Raw genomic sequence first — 20,981 nt, 5'->3', positions numbered from 1 at the left:
TATCGGACAGTAACACTGGTGAGACTTATAAATATAGCTTCTAATGTTACTATGAGATACAATCCCACAACAAATTCCATAAAAATGCTGTTTATAAAGCAGTTAAAAATAAATTTTATCTAGTGATTTTCTAATTCCCAGTAAAAATTTGCAAATACTTTTTTTTTTCTTTGTAGTTTATCAGTAGATGGACATTTGGCTAATTTCCACTTTTGTCTATCATGACAAATGCTCTTCTAAATTCTCCTGCATATGTGTTTGCCTGTTTGAGTACCTGCTTTCAATGAGCTTGTCTAAGCATCATGAGTAGTGTTGTTACACCGTAAAGCAGTGTTCATCTGGCATTGTCAAGAACTGTCACACTATTTTCCAGAATAGTTGCAGCTTGTCAATTATCTTTACATTTCATAGACTTCTAAATTCCCCAGATGCTTGTACTATTTTCCTCATTTACAGCAAATTTAGCAAGAGTAAAGGATTTCCCTTTGCATTTGCCTAATAGTTAGTGATGTGAAACATTTTTTCCATGTAATTATTGACTAAATGTATGTCTTCACTGAAATTCTACTTTGTTCTTTAACTTAGATTTAAATTTAATGATTTGGTTTTTCTTGGTGAGTTGCAAGAATTCTTTATATAATGTGGATAATCAATTCTTTCATTTAAATGATATGAAAACATTTCCCTACTTACATTGTTATCTTTTTGCTTCATCAGTATTGTTTAATTTTAATGAAGTACAATATATGCATTTTTGTTGTATAGCTTATATACTTAGTGTTTTTGTTGTTCTAGCTATTGTTTTGTTTTGTTTTTTAAGATTATATTCCTCAAGGTGAAGTCATGAAGATTTTCTCCAATGAGTTTTAGAGAAACACCTATCACAAAATTTTGAGTTAAGTTTGTCAAGTGACATGATATAAGGGTCCAAACGCATTGTGCCACCATGGGGGTCTAGTTGTACCAAAATCATTGAATGAACACATTCACTTTTCACAATGAATAATCTTTTAGACCTATTTTAAAATTAATGAATTATTGAATTCTGTCCTTATTTCTGATCTCTTGATTATTCCAATGGTCTATGCAATAGTTCACTGCTCTGGTTTGAGACTAGTCCTATTTTATCAAGAATAATATTAAAATGGAAAGCTGAGTTTGTGGCAAGCTTCACTGTCTTTTTCCTAATCCTGTTGCATATCTGTGATTATTGAAAATGTGATAAAAACAATTAGATGTCCTAGTTACATTGCTATTGCTATATACCACTGAACCAAAGCACCAGCACCTTATAGAAGATAGAGTTTAGATTTTCCATGGATGATACCATGATCATCATGGCAGGACCAAGCCATCAAGAGAGGCAGGCACAACTCCTAGGCAGTAGGGGAGAGCTACATTTTAAACCACAAGCATGGGCAGAGAGAGATAACTGGAAATGGCCCGGGCCTTTCGAAGCCTCAAGGCCTGATTCCAGTGATTCACCTTTAACAGGACCAATTCACCTTCACAAGATTCCTGTGATGTAATTGTTAAGTCTGTACCTGTGTCTATCAGACCTTCAAATATAACATTACTTATTTATACTTATAATGTTGGTTTCTGCTCACTAATAGATGTTTGACAATATACTTAGTTTGTGATTTTTCCTGACATTTTGTTCTCTCTTTTATAGCACTTCTATCATCCAAAGAAGTATGATATCTTACAATAGGTATTAGGCTCTTTAATTGTTCTGGAAAGGGGTTTCCATGGTGACAGGAAAGGACTGAGTTGAACTTGATATAGGGGACTGCAAAAGACCACTCAAGGACTTTCCCAATAGCAAACTACTGGGAAGTCTTTTGCTGACCTACATTCTTTTGTCCAGGGCCTGCCTTTTCCACACCTTTTGCATAATCCAGAAGGGAGGCACATTCTGTTTATATTATGTTTATTAAAAGCACTGCTTCTAGAAACACCATTTTTAAGATTTTAAGTGACCTTATCTGCCACTATTAAAACAGTTGACATTTCATTTTTTTCTTTGAACATGTGGAAATTACTTCTCCTATCCATGTATCATCATCATGGTCATGAGCTTCAATATTAAGTGTATCTCACATCCCTTCCTCCAAATGTGCTGATCTGGTTTGTAATGGTTTAATTATCCTTTTTCATTGAGAATTAGGATTTTCATAAACCATAGTTTCATTTATTATTTTTCTAGTTTCTGAATCTAGTATCATTGTATTTACTGCTGATGGCAATCTTTGTAAAAATCTGTGAATGTTTCCTTTGGACCTTGAACAACTTTTGTAAATGATTCAATTTTCTTTCCTATTTCTCTAATTCTGTCCACAGCATTCAAAACTGGTGCATGACATGATCCCAAGAGGTGGTCATTGTGTAGACATTGCCTTTCTCAAGTAGCATAATCTCTTGCTCCAAGGTTTTGATGTCAGTAGATATCCGTATCTCTTGCTTTAGCTTATTGTTCAATATCCTTAGCCACGTCTCTGAACTGGGAAGCCCACTGTAATTGTGGTCTAGGCTCTAACAGCTTTAATCAAGTCTATCTGTTCTATATGGATAACACTATTACAAACTGACCATGGGTTCCTCATCTGCTTCACAAATGGTGATTATGTGCCATATGAGACTAGAGATTCTTTGAAATTCCCTCAATCTAACATTGTCATAGGCTTCCAAGTAGCTCTTATAGAACCTCCATCATTTAGCGATTCCTGTAAGGTTACTAGATCTATGCAGGTTAGTTCTTACAGTGTACCATTTAACCTGAAAATGTCATGTTGCACTGGAGTCACCATTTAATTTCTCAATCTGGTTTTGAATATCTCTATACTCTGCTCTAATAAGTTTTTCTGAGGCCGGCATCTTGGCACTCATATCAACTAACATTTATAGAGATAAACCAAGAATTACCAAAATGATAATTAACAGTATGCCAATCTCAGTCATGTGGATTATCCCTTCATGTAATTGTTCCATTTTTAAATCACATATTGCATAATCATACAGAGACCTAACTCTCTCCATTATAATTATGTTCCCCATTTTTAATGTGGGGAAAACTCATTTTTAATTAATTCCTTCCCAATCCACCAACAATGTACGTGTACAGTAAAGGGTAGCATGTCTGATCCTAGAATTATGGTGTGGCTGTGAGCTGAGAGTAGCAGCTGGAGGAAAGGGGCTGTGCTGCTGGGAAAGATTAACAACAATGAGGGAGGGAGGGAAAGAGAGAGGGAGGGAAGGAGGAAGAGAGGGGAGGTGGGAGAGAAAGAGAGACAGAGAAAGATTGTTAAGAAGAAACAGGCATGGTGGTTATTTGCCTGAGGACAAAGCAGCTGAATTTGAGTTGCAATTGAAGACTGTTCAGAAAAGCTACAACTGAAAATTCTCACACCCACTCAAAGATTTTGGGAAAAAAAACAAAAGAAAACCTAGTCCACACAGTAGGGACCCAGTCAGAGTATGGCCAGGCCTGGGCAAGTGGCCATAAACCAGTTTTTTCATGAATTCATACCTTTACTTGCACTCCAATCTCTATAGCAAGTTCTATTAGGTGTTAATAACAGAAGCTCAGAGTCAGATATCAGGGTAAAAGCTGAAAGATCAGAGAGATGGAGGAGCAAATCACAGCCACATATTACCTCTAACTTCCCTGTGAAGAGAGAAGGGAGTTCCTGTTCCTTCCCACCCATAATTCTTTCTCCTCTCAGCCATCTCACTTCCGGTCTGCCCAGTCATCTCACTTCCTGTCTGTCTGTTAGGTAGTGGCAAGACCCACCCCGTGGTCTTCAGACATTCATTATTTGTACAAACAAGATATTGCCTCAGTGATCTTGGTAAACACATGATGGACTTCCTTTCACTGAGAACTTTAAACATTTTTCAGCAATGCTTTGGTCTTGTTAGTTTGTAAACTTTGTAGTTCCTTAAGTTACATATTTTGTCTCCATTTTGATTTCATTATAAATTAGAATTATTCGTTTTATTTGCAGATTGCTCAATGATAATCTACGGGAAATATAAAAAAAACACTTTCATGTGGTATTTATACCCTTATTAAGTTTATAGATCTATTTTTTAAAATTTTACTTTAATTGGTTTTGTATATTTTCATATCATACATTTTGATCCCTGTCCCCTCACATCTGCCCTCTTCCCTAGGAATCTCCCCCCAAATCAAAACCAAATTTAAAAGATAACCAAAAAAACAAACAAAACAACACAGGAAAAAATTTTTCAAAGAAGAAGAAAAAGATTTTTTACCTGGAAGCTATAGTGTTGTCTGTTGAGACACAGTTTACTCTTTAGTCTATTGATCTTCACCTGCAAGTGTTCATGCCACAAGTTGTTTTGTCTGGCTCTAGGCCTCTGGTGTTTCTACCCTACCTATATTGGGCTCTCACTGGCCTCCTTTTGGATATCCTGCTGTCCTATGTCATGGAGATCTTGCTGTTTTGCATCTGAAGGTTCCTGCCCTTCATGTGCTCTAACAGTTGATAGATGGAGTTGACACTGAGGCGGGCCAACTCCTAGCGCTGATTCTGAGTCTGGGTGGTATCGGATTGGTCAGCTTCCTAGCTTTCCTTCACTGTCACTACCTGGGCAAGTTCTCCACCACTGGCTTGACTAGCTCACACAATGTGAAAGACACGCAGAGCACGGACCTTCATGCTCCCACTCAGGAAAGGCGACACCCCAAATCACTCACGAGAAGCAGTCCTGATGTAAAAGCATGAGGTCTTTTATATTCCAAGTGCACTGGGGTCCACAGTCATGCACCACACAGGGGTAGAAGGCTGAGAACCCTGAGTACAGAATTGAGACAGCTTTTATAAGGATTACAACAAAGCCTGCGCATGGTAAACCAATCATCTCATAGCATCCAGAGCCACCCGGTGAGGACCAATCAATTTAAACCATCCAAGCCCGCGCTTTATAGATCAATCAGTTTTCTATAGGCCCAGAAGTCTGCATTTGCGCGGCTCCTGGGTGGGGTAACAAAGCTCACCTACTCAAAGGTCCTGTCATAAATAGCAAAGAATGTGACCTATTGCCTAGTTGCTGCCAGGGGTCCTGGCTTTGTTTTGTTTTGTTTTGTTTTGTTTTTGATTTCTAGTTTTTTTTTTTTTTTGTGGTCCTGGGAGACCTAGGCTGTATTTCTTTATCCTTTCAAATGCAGCCTACAACAAGCAGCAGTGCCAGGTCCTGGGCCCTCAGATCTGGGTCCCCCTCACTCATATCAGTGGGGAAGCTGTTTTGTCCAGACAAGGTATAGAGTCCTTTCTCCTGATTGCTATAGGGGACCTAGGAGAGTAGGTAAAGTATCTCTCCTGCTCTCCTGTCCCACCAGATTAGTTCTAGTGTGCTGCCCAAGTAGGGTGCAGGGCCTACTTTCCTGTATGCTGCAGCTGGTGTGCAGCAGGGCTAGTTTACCTCATCTCATGACTCCAACTCTTTTGCTTAACACAGGTAGCAAGCTTGAAGGGGAGGTAGAATATTTTCCTTACCCATGCCATAGCATAACAAAATTTGGTGGTGAAGTTAGGATAGCCCTGTTGTTTCCATATCCTCAGAGCTGTCTCACCTTCATCTCCTACTGGGCAGCATGGCCCCCAGACATCAACGTGGTTCCAGGTCGCTGGCTAGATTCTGGGCATCCACTGAGACCTCTGGTAACTGGAGCCGTGGAAACCACCAGACATGTTCTGCCACAGGGCTACAGATCCAGACATGGACCTAGGCAGTGGCCTGTGCCTGAATGTCTCCATGGCTCCTGATGGCAGTACCTGTCACCCAGATCAGCATGGCCCTGGTAGCAGAACAATCCTTGGACCCTGACATGGTCCAAGATGGCTGAACAGGAGCCCAGAACATCAAATCTGACCTTGACTGCTTTAGAGCCTCAGACCTGAAAATGCTCCTATACAGTAGCTCTGCCCCAGATGACACCATGGCCCTGAATGACAATGTATACCACTCTGATTCAAGTTGTCCCTGGTGACATATGGTCTTCAGACACTCTCCCCACACATGGCCACAGAGGGCAGCCAAGGCCCCCAGGCATCTGTGTGGGCTTTCATGGAAATATGTGTCACTGGACATCAATACAGATGCTGGCTGTGGTAATATCACGAACCCAGACATGATCCTAGGCAGTAGCCTAGGCCCTGATGTTACCATGGTCCAGATAGTAACCCAGACTCCTGGCATCTTCATGTTCTTTGATGGTATCAGGAGCCATAGACATTAAGACACATCCAGGGTCTGCCTGTGATAGGGCAGAAGAAACATGGCCCTTGGCCTCAGCCCATGTCCAGAGGAAACCATGGCCCCAGTCCTGACTTTCCAAATGTACCTGGTACCAGTAGCAGCACAGTCCTCAGACACCAACAGGTTGCAGCCCTAACAGCAACATGGGCCAGGAGCATTAACTCAGACTGTTGCCAGGATAGGACCACACACCAGGATATGGTTCTCAGCACCAGCCTGGGTTGTCATCATGGCCCCAAGTGGCTGTATAGACCAGCCAGGTTGGCATGGCTCCTGTGGCAGTGCAGCCCTAGGACACCAATGTGGTCCCAGGTGGTGGCCCAGACCTTTGGCTTCTTCAAGGTCCCCAGTGGTGACAGTAGCCACAGAAATCGACACCAGTCTTTTTGGTTGTTCCAGGACCATGGATCACTACCTGGTCTTTGGTCATAGCCAATGTCCAGACATCTCCAGACTTGGGTGGCCAGCTGGCCATTTACATCAACCCTGTGCTCACTACCCTCACCTTTCCAGATCCACCCATCTCCCCAGCCCACGGACCATCCCATTCCTTCCTCTCTTCCTCCTCTGCACCCTGTGTTCTCTTATCACAGTGGGGTCCAAACGCCTGAGACAGGGCTCTTGGTTGAGTCACAAGTGGCGCTTGGTTAAGCACTGTCCATTTTAGCAACGATGGATGATGCAGAGCTGTAGCCTTTCCTTCTCCATTGCCAGGGCCAGAGACCTCAGGCACTACTTGGTATGGTGGTAGCTGATTACCTGGTGCTGGGTTCCTGGTTGACTGTGACCCCTGCGGACCCAAAAGTTGGGGAAAGGGGTTTGCTATCTGTGTCCACTGCCTATTCTAGGCCTGATCTAATTATTTTTCTGATTTAAGTATTTTATGTCAATTTACATATGTTAGAGCTAGTTTTGACTTTCTTTGAGATTATGTGGTATTTTTTTTTAATGTTCACTTGTCAGATCTCCCAGATGAAAAGGAGTAAGGAATGAGTATAAATATATATAAATATATATATATATATATATATTCATATGAATATATATATATATATTCATATGAATCCAAGTTCCCTCTCCCTCCCTCCCATGGCCCCCCAACTCCACAGGGAACAACTTTAACCTTTCCTATTATTGTTAGGGATATTTGTTATCAGGGTTTTAACATTAAATATGAGATATAATAGTTTCCACACAAAATTCTATATTTCTTAGGACATTCCTTCTCAGCCCTATTGCTAAGTGTTCATCACAAACAATGTCTCTGTGTTCAAATGTTTTTATGTGCCTACTGAACTCTTTGTTTTTGGAGACATAACATCACACTGTAGGTGAAGCTATCCTGAATTTACTATGCAGTTAGGTCTGACTTTGAACCCTTCATAGCTCTGTTACTCCAAACTTCTGTGTAAGGGTGCCATTAAAACATTTGTGTGAGCTTCATTGTCCTCATATAATGACATCGTAGTCAACGATATGGAATTATTTTCTTCTTTTGAATTATTCCTCTATAGCTATGATATGTGATTCTTTTAACTTATTGATGATTTCAGCTCCCTTTTTATCTGACAAGAACTTTTCACCTATTGTGTAAAGTATATTACCTGCATTATTATGGTACAATTTTAAGTTATTAGGAAAAAATTACCTGATCTTGACCCCCTGCCCCTGTTCTTTTGGGAGCTCCTGGACTCTAGACTAATAGCTTTGGGACCCCATCATGGGACTGAACCAGGCCTTGCATGTGAGCAAGAGCTTTGCAGCTAGGTTTGCTGAGGGACCCCTGGCAGAGGGACCAGGACCTTTCCCTAGTGCATGAGCTGATGTTTTTGAAGCTGGTTATATATGGTGGGATGCCTTGTTCAGCCTTGATACAGGGGTGGTGGGTGGGGGTGGAGGGTGGTCTTGCCTTAACTGAAAGTGTAAGTCTTTGTGGACTCCCCATGGGAGGCTTTATCCTTCTGAGAAGTTAATGGGGGTAGGTCAGGGGAGGGGAAGAGGGAGAAAGGGAGGAGAAGAAGGAGGGGGGACTCTGGTTGGTATGTGAAATGAATAAAAGAAATATTAAAAAAAGAAAAATAAAAAAGCCACATGTACCAGTGTTAAAATGTAATGTTTTCCCCCTTTCTTAAGCACTAATTATTTCTGCTTTGTTAACTTATGTAAGAGAAAAATTAAATAAAGGTTTAAAATTTACTTTGAAGACTCTATTAGAAATATATAATATAAAAAATTCCACCTGAATGTAACAAAATTAAAAAAAAAAAAAGAAAGAAAAAGAAAACAAGATTCTGAAAGAGTGAATTTGGCAGTTACAGTGGCAGAGGAATCTGTAGTAATTCTTCATTACATGTTTGCAGAATTATCCGGAAAATAATTAACAGGACTGTATTGTCTTGCTTTAAGCTCTGTTAATCTTTGTTATTGTAATTAATAATGATATTGATATTTTATTGATTATTACTGTTTTGTTTAATTAGGGCCTCATTATGCAGCCCTCCCTGGCTTGCAGACTACTACTTAGACCAGGCTTGTCACCACTCTAGAGAAGGCAGAATCTGGGGGAATGGAACTGATAAATGAGGCAAACTGATATCTCATGCCATAGCAGACTTTATTCAGAACATGGGACAATTTATACTCAGATTGTTAAGAGACATCACCTGAATAAAGCTCACATGAGTCCCAGCTGCATACAACCTCAAGGACAAGATGCATGTGGCAAAAACATATTTTATTCCATAGAGACACATTATTCAACAACAGCAAACAATAATAAGTAATTTGAAGTAAACTAACTCCTATCCACTACATCTTTGAGAATCACAAAAACATATTCCTAAAAAAATTCCATGCTTTGAAGAAAGCTACGTCTCAAGACTCTTGTCATTTTTTCTGGAGTGTTGTTGTAAGGCTGACCTTGAACTGTGGCAGTATATCTGCTTCTTCCTCCTGTATGCCAGAAGAGTAGATGTGCTTTGTACCAAATCTGACATTCTTTTTTCTCTTATTTGATTATTGTATTTTATTTAATTCAACAAAACTATTTGATATATAAGATTCAGAGTATACATACTTCTTTTTTCCAGGTTGTGTCTAGGCTTGCTTCAAATCCTTATAACCAATACTGAACTTGAATTCATATTACCAAGTATTCTTGGACTGGTAATTCCTCCTCTCCAAACTATAATGGACAAATGTAAAACTGGAAAACTTGCCTAAAAATATAGTTGGAAAATCTTTCATATACACACATACACTGCAGAATTCAGGCATGGAAAAACAAATGTTATATGAAGTTATTCATTTGCTGAACCTAAAAATTATGGGGTAGATTTTACATAAATTGAAAGTGGAATTGTAGCTACCAGGAGCTAGAAGAAGTAGGGACAAATGATGTAGAAGGACAGCAGAGACAATGTCCCAGGTAGAGAAAAGTCGAGTATAGTGCTGGTTACATATCAGATAGAATTGAATAATGAATTGCACATTTTAAGATAGAAATAAAAGGAAGTTGCATACGTCTACTGTCAGGAAATAATGGAAGTAATGGGTTTGCCAATAGTCTTTTTTGTTTCATTTTATAATGCATGTATGCACTGAAACATACATATGGCATGTTTTATGAAATGAAACATACTGTGGTACATTTCAAAATATGCGTAAGAATGGTCAACTGTCATGAAAACTTGCCTGTTCTGAATTTCATTTGGCTTTATTTGGCCAGTTAACTCACAGTCTTGTTTGAAGAAGTGAGAGATGGATGAAATGAAATATTTCTGTGTTGTTCTGGTTAACAGTCGTTGAGTAAAGAGCAGGGAGGAAAATCATGGCAGTATAGTAGCTATGGACATTAATTTGAACAAAGGCTAGTGGCAGGCCGTAACACATTCATTTTGCCGCTGGTCCCTCCTTTGAAAGCAAACTCTACTGCATCATCAGTATTATAATTTAAACTGCTTGCTTCAGGACATAGCTACATAAAATATACAACAAATGTTCAAGACCCAGAACAGAACTTCTGGCTTGACAAAATGTTATATGAACTTTATTTGGCTAAATAAATTAGGTAGAAATTACCATATTGCTGTTGTAATCCTCATCTGCAGATACATGACCATAGTTCAATAACAGACATCCAGCTGTTCTTTGAACTCAACAAGTTACCAGAGGCACTAGGGGTAGTATAAACATACTAACTTATACAGAGACAATCTAAAATAGAAAACAAGAACAAAACAAAACAAAAATAAAATGTGAATCATGTACCAGTTCAAAAATTCAAAACCCAAAATGTTAGCAAGGAGAAACGACTGCAACCTGATACTCAAAATAATTAACAAAAAAAGAAATTGAAATACAAAATTGGAAGAAGAGATATGATGACTCAGATATAGCCAGATTCAGAAAGGACATTATTGGAATGAGGAGCAAAGCAAAACAAGCATGAACAGCTGAACGAGGTGGTCCAAGCTAAAAACGCTGGGTATCTACCGACTCAGGCAGGAGGATTGCACGGCTCATGTTAGTCAAAGCTACATAGTGTGAGCAAGTTCTCCAAAAATACAAAAGGAATAAGAAATAAAACACAACAAAGAAATTTTAAATAGAAAGGTTTATATAATGTACATAAGGATAGTATAACAATAAGTACGATGACAGGATGACACACAGAAGATGAGATGATAAAAATGAGTATCTGAATAATAACATCAATGGTGACACTTTGGGGTCATAACCCAGAGAGTAAAGTAAATATAGTTCTATACTGATGTGAATACAGGGTTAAAAATAAATAAGGTATAGAAAAGACTGCGTACTGGTCTTGCAAAGGACCCAAATTCAGGTCTCAGAAATATGTGGGTTGGCTCACAATTGCCTGAAAATGTAGCTCCAGGTGATGTGACAACTTCCTAAGGCATTTACACTCATATGCGCGCGCACACACACACTCAAAACTCTCTCTCACACACACATATATACACACACACTCACATAATTACATACAAACTCAAGTTCACTCACACATGATTTAAGTACAATAAAAGTGAACCTTAAAAAAGATACACAAAAGATTTAATGAGTACAGAAAAGAAAAAAAAAAAAAAACCCTAATGACAAGTTAATGCTACAGTAATTGTTGGAACCCATTATCAAGAGTAGGTGTGAATTCTAATTAAGATATAATCTGAGAAGAAACACAGTACTTTTATGTCTCAATGAATGTGCACTTTGTATTACATTCAAAGCTAAGATTATATAAAATGACTGTTGAAATCAGGCAGGTTTTGCTTTTAGTATGTGATAAAGGTCCATCTTTCACAACAAGACGATCAACATCATAATACAATGGATAGAAAAAGACATACAATCTGAGTGTTAATCTTGTCAAAAATATACATCACCAATTTAGCAAAAGTAATAGTTTATGAAGAGACAATTTGAAACAAAATAAAGTCAAAGGAATGTTATTTACAACAACAAGTTGAACCATAACTACAAATAGCATTATGTTTACAATAATAATTACATAGAAGAAAATTAGTAATGACAGGAAATCTGAAATTTAAAAGAAATGTTGACCCGGGCCATGCTCAACAGCAATGATAAAGGTGATGAAGGAAGGCCAAGCTTAACCCTGGCCCTTGGGTCTATTTCTTTGCAAGACTCTGTAAAGCTTTAAGAACTGGCTGGGAGAGGGAGCAACTAATTAATTGAAGCATTCTGCTAAGATGTGCAACAAGATAGAGGCAAACCGTGCTCAGCATATGAGGGAAAGAGAGGCTCACGCACAGGCTTTGATGGAAACATAAAAGGTTTGGTTCTCAGAGAAAGTGTGTATAGGAAACGGGCTGGCTCTTGCAGGGTGAGAAGCCCAGCTTTGTATGATTTAATCATCAATGCTCTGGACTTACTAACTCCTCCAACTCGTCTGGTGGTGATAGAAGAATAATCCTTTTACACGATGCAGTGCCACCACAGACCTCACACTCTTTCTAAATTTTTAAATGTGCATTGTTTGGAGCCACCCGAAGAGGACAAGTTCTGAAGGACACAAGAAAACATGATAGAAAATCAAGAGTCACAGGCCCAAGGGCCGTCAGTCATAAATGAAACATTACTTACTCAGATGTGTGGATGATAATAAGTGATGACAATGTTCTAAAGCACAGATTCCTTCTAGAATTAATCTAGTTCAATAACTTGAAATATTAGCTCACTTTACCTTAAAAGTATTTTATTTTTAGGTATGCCAAGGCTTTCTTTCCGTGAGTTCCATTCGTGCTGGTTTTCCTTTTGCACCACACTCCAGAGTCGGCTTCACACAGATCTCAGCAGTGTGCTGTTGTTGTTCTGATTGGACACTGTAGAGTGTAACTTCTGTGTTGATGGTTCACAGAGATCGATAATTTTCACTGCTGATCCTTTCCTTCCTTTAGCCATGGTCATGGCACTAGCGCCTATTACCACCCCTCATGCAAGTGTTTTTGTTGTTTGAATATTTCCATTTTCCCTGTTATCAGTCCTATTGAGAGATATTAACACATCTCTCACAGTTACTGCTAGGGAACTGGTGTGTATGGTTGGGATGGTAATTAGAAATTATGAAGCTCAATAAAGACTCGTGACCTAACTACAAAACAATTAGCACAGATGCAATGCTTCGTTTCAAGTGTGGTTTGAACATTTAGTGACACAAAATCTCAGGCTGAGTTGTAAGCAAGCTTCCACCGACTTAGGAGAACCAGATTCATGCAGAGGAGCAGGTAAGTCACAGGTACAATTATATCGAAAATATTTAGTAGGATAAGACTCACATTTAGATGGCAAGAGTTTTATAAGGAAAAACAGATGGCCCATTAAAGCTGATTTACTACATTACTATATCTAAAAATGTCTTCAATAGATATGATAATAGAATTTTCATCCTGGAATTCAAAGGTATTTAAAATCATTCTTTTGCTCTTGTTGTTTTTCTCTTAAATCCCAATCTGTAGCCACCTCTTTAAATCAGTAGCCTAAGTATTTCCAATACAGCTGGTGGAATGAGCAAGCACAGTAGGAGATTCTCTCTCTCTCTCTCTCTCTCTCTCTCAAGCAAATCTCTTAGGACTCATTTCATTCATTTGTGATTCTTGTGTGTGTGTGTGTGTGTGTTTCTTGTTTTGTTGTGTTTTTGAGGCATAGTTTCACTGTGTAGCCCATGTTATCCTCAAGGCACTGAGTCGTCTGCTTCCAACATCTAAGTACAGAGATTACAGAAGTGCCTATCACGCCAGGCTGAAGTCACAACTAGCTTTATTCTGACACAGAATTATTTACTATTTCAGAAAGAAAATATGTTAAAACTACTAGGAAGAGAGAGTTTGCGTTTGATGTGGAACTGTTTCCTTCCTTATTAGAAGTTTAGGTAGATAAGTGGGGAACTTCCAAATCTGTGCATGAACCAATTTTGTGTTTATGATGCAAGCTATGGAGAGTTTTAATAAATTACATTAAAAATTAAGAATATAAATGACAGTGTAATATCTTAAAGGAACAAAAACCATATGAATTTTGCAAAAAAAAAAAAAAAAAAAAACCTTACTTAATCCTAGTTCAAATGAAGTAAAAAAAAAAAAAAAATTGAAGTTGAATTTGGAAGATCATAATATTTGGCAAAGTTTTCCAAAGACATGCTTAAAAAAACAAAAAAAAGAAAAGAAAGGCAACTCTTATTTGAAAACAGCATCGAACTTACCTCCCTGTAAAGCTATTCTTTTCATTATAATAGCAAACTAAGAACAAGTTACAAAAGCTTTGCAGCATCCATTTCTAACACTCGTGTGATTGAAGTGCCTGTCACAACAGGATTTATAATAGAAATCTTGGATAGTTTTTCTCTCTGAAGAAGAACACATTAGCAGCAATATAACAATCAGAAAAATGCACTAGTGACTCCCTAATAAAGAGATAAACAAATCCTTCATGCCATCTCTCAGTAAACATAGTGATGAGCTGTTCTTTCATTATTTTCAAAGGAATCACCAATTCATTCATTTTGTTTTATAAAACATAGAAGTGATGGAAAAGTAAACTCCTTAGCTGTGGTATGTAAGGAAATGAATAAAATTAAAATGAATGTGTAAGAACTCAAAGTTTGTCTCATTAAATGAATGATGACTTCTATTTAGGAATGACCATATGATTAAAAACATAATGTTGAGAATCTTGTTTTGCTTTATAAATTATCATATAAATAACCAATGCCATTCTTTCTGTATTCATCTAAACTGCTAATAAAATGAACTGATGAATAAAGGCTAAAAATTAAGTCAATCATATCTTAAAGTCTCCCTAAAAATTGGTACTTATCTGTTTCTGTGGATTTCTCCACCATGGTCTTAACCTCTTTGCATGAGAAATTTTTGAAATAATAGTAGATGTTTTTAAATAAACTATATTTCTTCACGTAAGGTGCCATTCATAAAATTTAATAGTCATCTTGTATTTAATACAGTATAAAAATGAACAATTAATATAGATTTCACAACCTTAGTATTTTCAATTGGACTTCAAATTCAGTAGTTAGTTTTTTAATCTCAATTACTTTCTTTTTCATATTATGTTGAAAATTTAAAAAAATTGCCAAGTAGCTCATCTGTACAATATAAATATTTGTAATTCAAGAGATAACTGGCAAGATAGTCATCACTTGTAAGAGTATGGTTTTTCCTCCCGAAGCTGGTCTGGTCCCACCGCTGCACCATTGAAACTCTGTATTTGATATAATTCTGTTGTCCCTTTACTTGTTTTTTATTGGCTAGCTCTGTCTTAAGTATTAACCCTTTTCTATGTATTTCCATGTAGTCTTACCAGTGAGAGGCGGCTGGTGGTTCTGCCTTCTCCTGACTCTCCATCTTGACCACTCTTTACTACTTCCTATTTCTTCCTTATCTCCTAGTCCCTCCTATCTTCCTTTCCTATTGGCCAACAGTGTTTTATTCATTAAACAGTATGAGAGACATATACAGAATGACATCTCCCATCATTTCCTCTTTTCTGTCTAAATAAAAAGAAGGGTTTTAACCTTAACATAGCAAAATATATCATATAACAGTTATCAAATAAGAATCACAGTTAACACTATTTAGTCCATTAACATTTAGTAAGATTTGAAGAAAGTATTCCATCATCTATCCTATCTTTGTGTGTCTAAAGTCTAAGTAACTTATCTTTAATACTAAGGAGAACTATAACCATAATTCTCTGTCTTCAAGTCCCTCAAAGACCACAGAAGGATAGAATATAAACTCTAGAAATGACAGAGACAACTCACTGCCTGGTCACCCGAAATTCTTTTATAATCTTCCATCTTCAGCCCATAGACCATAGTGTGTCTGGCAGACTCCTCAACAAAGTAGGAAACTTTAAACTGTCTTCTTGTATTGGCAGTTTGTCAGTCATTTTCCTCTGTGTCCTGCAGACTATCTGGCAGACTCTTCCATGAAGCAGGAACTCTGTACCAATGTTTATCTTGAATCATCAGTCACTTTTCTGCGGGTCCTGCATGTCCAATTTATACAGCATAAAGTCAAAAAGTCCAGACAAGATCAGTATCTTGTCCAAATGGCTAGTCTTGCCATATTGGAGGCAAACTCCATAACGTGTTTCTTTCTTTCTATCCATCTTCCTTTCTGACGCAGGTGGTGTTGCCAGGAGCAACTGTGCCTCATTGTCAAGAAAAACCCTAAACCATTTTAAATGCCATATTCTGTAGGTCTTTGAAAGGTTTGAAGAATTCCTATCTATCTCAAATACATCTCTGCGTATCTTGAAAACCTAACTAACTTAACTCTAAGCTTTGACTATCATAGTTAATTATCTATAATCTGTACTAAATTATACATTACATACCTAAATGAGATATATAAACACAATATCTAAACAAGAGGAGAAATATAATATTCATATCACAAAGTTGACATTAAATTATATCAATAAATGAAAATTCATTCCAAAACAAAGTATTTATATCTATACCATAATCCCCTTTTTACCTTTAAAAGGAGATTGGTTATGGTCATTAATCATTTATAACCAAGCCCAGTTAAATGAAAACAAACATTTATAAACAATATTTGGGAATTTGGGCATTGTTCTTTTCAAACTACTTCCTGCTGATAGGGGGCGCTGTCATGGAAATAACTTACAACCTAGACAGATGAACACCAGCAAGTTCCACGGGATGCTCTCCTGTCCAAGAGAGCGTTCCTGGTTCTTCCTCAGACCTCCTTCCACAGGTCACTTCTGCCCATGGCTCCACCCTCAATGGGCATGGTCAGTGCCACAGAAGGAGGCAATGTAACTATCTCACTACAATTCCCCTTTTAGTCTAAAATCACTACCAGAATTGTAGATAAAACCCCATGCTCAAAAACAAGCCTGTGTTATGAAGCCAAATTGTACATGATTGAAAGCTTTTGTTTCCCAGCTAACTAGGGCCTACTAATTGCAGCAAAAGTCTCTGTGAAGACCAGATGTATCCAAGTCCATCATACTAACACTTTTGAATGAAACTTGAAATTTGAAAACATTTCAGAGACCAATATCACACATATCCTGAAAAGCAAAGATGTTAAGGCCAGTCATAATTTGTCAGTCCTAAATGATAAAGAACCATGAAATAAGTTTGTGAAGTTTTGAAGAAGATGGTTTTAAACATAGAAATTATACTTAGGTTTAATAATAATACTTTAATAATTAATTTAGCTTTGAGAACCATTACTTTGGATGTTTAAGATTAATAATATATGCATATATATATGTGTGTGTGTGTATGTGCGTATATATATATATGTAAAGACATAGAGGATTTTCAATGTTTTTATAATGGGTCTGTAAAATGTAAGCAATGATTTTGAATCAAAAGGAATAATGTTGCTATATTATGAATATAGACACATGACATATAATAAAAATAAAACCCTTAGTTCTACTTCTTTAAAAAAATGATTAAAGTTAAAAAATAATAAGGGTGTTATTGGAGGTACACTACATAATTGGAAAGACTGCTCCCTGTAACCAGAGTGTATTCAGTTAAATTCTGAATGCCATGGCTATCCTCCTGTGAGCTGTCAGAGAGACTCTTGAGACTACCAAACAATATATATAGGCAATTGGTACTGATTGTTGTTAGTTGCCACCAAAACTAGATAGCAGGACTATAGGATTAGAGAAATTATACAATATGTTCACAGAGATAGAGAAAACAACTAGATCTAGGGAAGATTCTCTATGCAAGCTGCTAAGAAGGAACTATTATCTATAGTTGTACTCTGCTATGGACCCTGTGAACTGTAGAGGGCATAAACAAACACTTGGGACACCAATGAAGGGTTGTGTCTTCAAAGAAAAGGGTGTATAACCTGTTTTCCACACAATGGGCATGCTTTATAGCCTGGCAAACTCGACTTTCTGTATGGCCAGGCCCCTCACCTCCAGACCCTTACTAACAGGACTGGAGGTGGTTAATAGCTTGGGTGGCCTCTATACTATATACCAGCTACTTCCCCAGAACGTTAAGATGACACATGTAGTCTGTCTCTAGAGCCCATCTTCATGGAAGAGGTGTTATATACTTTGTGCTGTGCTGTGTACTTTGAAATGAGTTTAAATGTAATTATGGTTGACAGTGGCTGTGCCAGAGGGAAAGCAGGTGGCAACTGACTTTAGGATATTGGCCCACCATAATGCAAGGCACTGATGGGTGAATCTTGGATGGACCAGGCCTTGAGGGCTTTGGCCCCAGAATGTCCCTTGCTTCCTCTGTGCCTGTCCATGTTTTCCACTGCCATTTTCCCCTGGTACCTGGCATGATGGGGATGGGGAATCCCACTGACCTTAATGTAATGTGATTTTCTTATGGAAAAACCCTGTTCTACTGTGCACTTTTACCTATGCCTTAGTATGAAGATGATTTTCTCTTAAGCTGAACTATCCAACTGCAGCAATGATTTTATGTAATAATGGCATTAGCTTAAGTAGATTTTTTGATGATCGAGGGTCTTTAATAAATACAGTAAGGGAATATGGTAGAGATTAGCTTAGTGAGAAAACTGGTATAGGTAAAAGCTCTAAGGGAAACAATTAAAGTTAGGTAGGAGGTGGACATCAAGAGAGACAGAAAGGATACATTTGGACAGAAGTAAGAAAATGAATAAAAAGCAAAGAGAGATGAGAGAGAGACCCTAATGGTGCGTCTGTTAATTTTCCTCTTTTTGCTGGCCCCAGAAAGTGGTTTCTCTCCCTCAGATAGAACAGTCAAGTTGAGTGATCAGCCTGCCAACTCTCTTTGATCCCCCCCAATCCCTCAGTTGCTGAATACTGATCTTCATGGCATTGATATACACCTTAATCTCTCTTGTGCACACAGGCCAAATGGTACTGTACTTAAATATGCCAAAACTAAAGTGCCTGGTGTCAGACTCTCAAAGTGTGAATAAACATTGCCTACTCAATCATGTTAAACCAGACTTCTGTTTTGCCTCAAATACATCAAAACTGCTGGCTGGGCAGAGAACCTCTGCCCAGTGTATGATATAATTGAGCAGTCAGACAACATGTGCTCATGGATGGAAAATTAGCAAGTGTGTCATAAAGGTAATTAGGCTCTTTCTAAATAAGATATGAGACTTATTGCATGGGTGAGAATCCAAGGTCTTTCAGACCTTGACAAATACTACTAATAAGGAAGGCATGGGCTCTAGAAGTGAAGCTATCACTGTTGGGTTTTCTAAATGTCCACAATGTGTCCAATTGTCTTTTAAACAATTATGACTATGTCCATAGATTAACAGTTATCAGCTTCATCCAGGTGTGCTTCTATGTTGCAGTGGGAAAATGTTACTGCAGATTCATACCTATCAGAATGATGAGAATTAATGACTGTTGAGTTCTTAGTACTAAATGGGACATCTCTTTCACCCAAACCAAGGTCCAAGGAATATTGTAGAAGAGGGGACAGAAAGAATGTAAGAGTCAGAAGAAGGAGTGAATTCCTAGTCATGGGGAAATACAGCAAATGAACTGGCCACCTTCTGTAAGCAGACAAGGTTTCCAGTGGAGGGATTGGGTCACCAATGCAGTCACAAAATCTTCAACTTATAATTTGTCCTGCCTGAAAGATTTGCTGAGGACAGGTGGTGAAGAACTTAGGGGAGTAGCCAGTGATTGCTCTAGCCTGAAATCCATGCCATTAGAGGGAGTCCACTCCTGGTACTCTTTGGGGGTCCAGGAACCAGAGGCTGAATTCCTTTTTTTTTTTTTTTTTTAATTACACTCATATATGGGTTAGTGTATTCAGATGTGCATGTTTGTATTGAGGTTAGAGGACAACCTCATGTGTTTTGGGAAAAGCATAAAAGCAAATTATACAAAATACTGCACTGCCCTTCCTACAGGAGATCTAGAGTTGCTGCAGATTTAATTTATTTATGGTAGCTGCCACTATATCTGTCCTTTACAGGTTGAAATAAAAGGGATACCTCTGGGTTCTGCAACAAATTGAGAATTTCCCTCTCTCTAGAACAGCATGTTTTGTCAATGTTCAGAGATGACCAGTTACAGGAACAATAGGGAATCATCTACCCCACAATTGTCTCCTTACTTCTAAATATGTATTATTTCCTTTCCTTCTGTCCATCTACATTTGCTCTGCCATGTCTGTCTTGTTCAAATCCTGAAAATAAAAAATGCCAATCTTTACCTACTCAAGAAATCAAGATATTCACTTTTTTCTGTTCATAGTTAAACATCAAGGACATTACTCTAAATCTAATGGCAAAATTACACTCAAGGACGGCATACTAACATGTCAGGTAAAGGCAGATGTTGTGCCCACAGGTGGCACACAAGCTAGTCAGAGAATTGAAAAGAAAGTGGAAAGAGATGAGGAAGAAAAGAAATAAGTAGGCACTCCCTGGAGAGCGAACTTGTTAGCTACGTGGATGGCCATCTTTGGGAACAAATATGAAGGAAAAAGCCTCTTTTGGATTCCTTAATGTAATTTGTTTCTCTTAAAATTAACAGATTAAAAATTAGGAACTTATGAGTAAACAAAAAAGAGAGAATCAAGTATGTGTAAATCCCTTAAGAAATAAATAAAAGCACTCATATTATTGTATTTTTATTAATTATACCTTTATTTTCAAATACATGCTTGTTTTTTCAGATGATTTATTTATTAAGAGCACATATTGTAAAAATGAACCAATGCAATTTTCTGTCTCTGAAGGTGGACAAGGAAATGGAAAGAAAGGAATTATAAGTAAGTCCAAAGAAATCAGGATATTATGCAAAGAATTTGAAGGTTTGAGTAGCATGGAATGCCCAATATAATTATCAATTACATAGAATTTTAAAATCTGTTTCTAGGTAGTTTCACCAAATATTCCAGAAAGAATATTACATGAGATTATTTGATTCTATACCATCTGAAAAAATCAAGTCTCTGCAACTTAGTGGTAACTACAACAATATATCAAGCTGAAATTGATAGAAAATTAACATTGGATTTTATGTGGACAAGATGTGGTGGATAACAACAGGGATGGAGTTGAAAACGGAGATGCAGGTAAGGGAAGGGACAGCATCCCTGTACTGCATAGACAATGTATATAATACATGTGTCTGGTACTATCATACAACATGAGATA

The sequence above is a fragment of the Phodopus roborovskii genome, unplaced genomic scaffold (assembly GCF_943737965.1).
Source record: "Phodopus roborovskii unplaced genomic scaffold, PHOROB, whole genome shotgun sequence".
NCBI classification, from domain to species: Eukaryota; Metazoa; Chordata; class Mammalia; order Rodentia; family Cricetidae; genus Phodopus; species Phodopus roborovskii.
This window is presented reverse-complemented; position numbering follows the sequence as displayed.